Below are 2,927 nucleotides of genomic sequence, written 5' to 3' on the forward strand. Positions count from 1 at the left end.
CTTGTTTTAAATGTATTGAAGCTAGAATCAAGAAAATCGAGAAAGAATAAGAAAGAAGCGAAAGGGAAGCTTGTTTGAGTGTTGTAAAAGCTGGAATGAAGTAAAAGAACAATGAACAAGCTAAAGGAAGCTTGTTTAAATGTATTGAAGCTAGAATGAAGGAAATCAAGAAAACAAGAGAAAGAAGCTAAGGGAAGGTTTTTTGAGGCAGTAAAGCAGGAATGAAATAAAAGAAGAATGAACAAACTAAAGGAAGTTTGTTTGAGTGTAGTAGAGGCTAGAATGAAGGAACTCAAGAATGAATAAGCTAAAGGAATTGTTTTAAATGCAATGAAGCAAGAATGAAGGAAATGAAGGATGAACAAGAGAAAAGCTAAAGGAAGTTTGTTTGAGTGTATTGAAGCTAGAATGAAGTAAATTAAAAATGAAAAAAGAGGAATTAGCTAAAGTGAAGATTGTTTTTGAAGCTAGAATGAAAGAATTTAAGAAAAGAAGTTAGTTTGAATGTATTGAAGATAGAATGAAGTGAATGAAATGAACAAACTAAAGGAAGCCTGTTTAAATGTATTGAAGCTAGAATGAAGGAAATCAAGAATGAATAAGCGAAAAGGAATTGTTTAAAAATAATGAAGCTAGAATAAAGTAAATGAAGGATGAACAAGAGAAAAGCGAAAGGAATCTTGTATGTGTATTGAAGCTTGAATGAAATTAAAAATGAAAAAGAGGAATAAGCTAAAGGAAGATTGTTTTGAATGAAAGAATGTAAGAAGCAGTTTGAAAGTATTGGAAGATAGAATGAAGTAAATGAAAGTGAACAAACTAAAGGAAGCTTTTTTTTAAATGCATTGTAGCAATAATGAAGGAAATCGAGAAAGAATGAGAATCTAAAGGAAGCTTTGTGAATTGAAGCAAGAATGAACTAGAAAAAGAAATAAGCCTAAAGGAAGATTTTTTTGAAGCTAGAATGAAGGTATTAAAGAAGGAAAGGTTAGTTTGGGTGTATTGAAGATAGAATTTAAATGAAATGAACAAATTAAAGGAAGCTTGTTTTTATGTATTGAAGCAATAATGAAGGAAATCGAGAAAGAATAAAAGAAGCTAATGGAAGCTTGCTTGAGTGTAGTAAAGCTGGAATGAAGTAAAAGAAGAAGGAAAAAGCTAAAGGAAGCTTTTTAAAATTTATTGAAGCTAGAATGAAGGAAATCAAATGAAGAAAAAGAAGCTAAAGGAAGCTTGTTTGAATGAATTGAATAGAATGAAGGAATCAAGGTTGAATAAGCTAAAGGAATTGTTTAAAAAGTAATGAAGCTAGAATGAACTAAATTAAAAATGAAAAAGGAATAAGCTAAAGGTTGATTTGAAGCTAGAATGGAAGAATTTACGATGTTAGTTTGAATGTATTGAAGACAGAATGAACTAAATGAAATGAACAAAGGAAGCTTGTTTAAATGTATTGAAGCAATAATGAAGGAAATCGAGGAAGAATGAGAAAGAAGGTAAAGGAAGCTTGATTGTAGTAAAAATGGAATAAAGTAGAAGAATGAACAAGCTAAAGGAAGATTGTTTGAATGTATTGAAACAATAATGAAGGAAACGAAGGATGAACAAGAGAAAAGCTAAAGGAAGTTTGTTTGAGTGTATTGAAGCTAGAATGAAGTAAATTAAAAATGAAAAAGAGGAATAAGCTAAAGGAAGATTTTGGGTGTAGTAAAAATGGAATTGAAGTTAGAATGAGGGAAAACAAGAAATAGGAGAAAAGCTAAGTGAAGCTTGTTGGAATGAAGTAAGAAGAATGAAGCTAATGGAATTTTTTTGAAGCTAGAATGAAGGAAAAGAAAAGAATTTAATTTGTTTCTTGGATAGAATGAAGTAAATGAAATGAACAAACTAAAGTAACCTTGTTTAAATATACTGAAGCAACAAAGAAGAAACTGAGAAAGTAAGAGAAGGATGCTAATATTTGTGTAGTAAAGGTGGAATGAATTAAATGAATAAATAACCTAAACGAATCGATTAAATATATTGAAGCTACAATGAGGGACATCAAAAGAAGAGAAAGACAATAGGAAGCTTTTTCGAGTGTATTGAAGCTACAACGAAGTAAATGAAGAACAAGATAAAGAAGCTAAAGGAACCTTGTTTAAATGTTTTGAAGTAAGATTGAAGGAAAGATAGAGAAAAAAAGGAAGCTTATTTGAGCGTTTTGTTTTTTTAACGAAGAATGATCAAGAGGAATACGTTAATTAATGCTTGTTTAAACGTACTGAAACTAGAATGATGATCAATAACAAAGAAGCTATAGGGAGCTTGTGTATTAAAGCAAAAGTCAATCAAGAAAATTAATTTCCTTAATTTCTTTTAATACATTTAAACAGCTTCCCTTTTTATTTCATTCTAGAATAAATATATTCAAAAAAGCTTTCTTCGGCTTCTTTGTTTTTCTTCACTCTAGCATTTATACTATTAAACATTCTTTAGCTTCTTTCTCATTTCTTGATTTCCATTCGAGCTTCAATACACGCAAGGAATCATTTTTAGCTGCTTCTCCTTTAGTCTTTACCATGGTAGGTATAAAACACAAATCAGCTTATAGTTTTTGATTCTAGGTTCAATACACTCAAAAGCATCTTTAGATTCATCTTCTTTCTTAATTTCCGTCATTCTAGATTTAATATATTTAAACATGCTTCCTTTACGTTATTCAATATTCATTTCCTTAGTTTCAGCTTGAATACATTTGTAGGTTACTTTCAGTTTTTCTCTAGTTCATTTCATTCTAGCTTCAGTATATTCAAACTAGCCTCCTTTAGTTCATTCTAGCATCAACACGATTCATTTAGCTTGTCTTTTCTTCATCATTCATTATATTAAACAATCTAGCTTGTTCATTCTTTCTTTACTTCATTCCAGCTTTACTACATTCAAAC

The sequence above is a fragment of the Pogona vitticeps genome, unplaced genomic scaffold (assembly GCF_051106095.1).
Source record: "Pogona vitticeps strain Pit_001003342236 unplaced genomic scaffold, PviZW2.1 scaffold_86, whole genome shotgun sequence".
NCBI classification, from domain to species: Eukaryota; Metazoa; Chordata; class Lepidosauria; order Squamata; family Agamidae; genus Pogona; species Pogona vitticeps.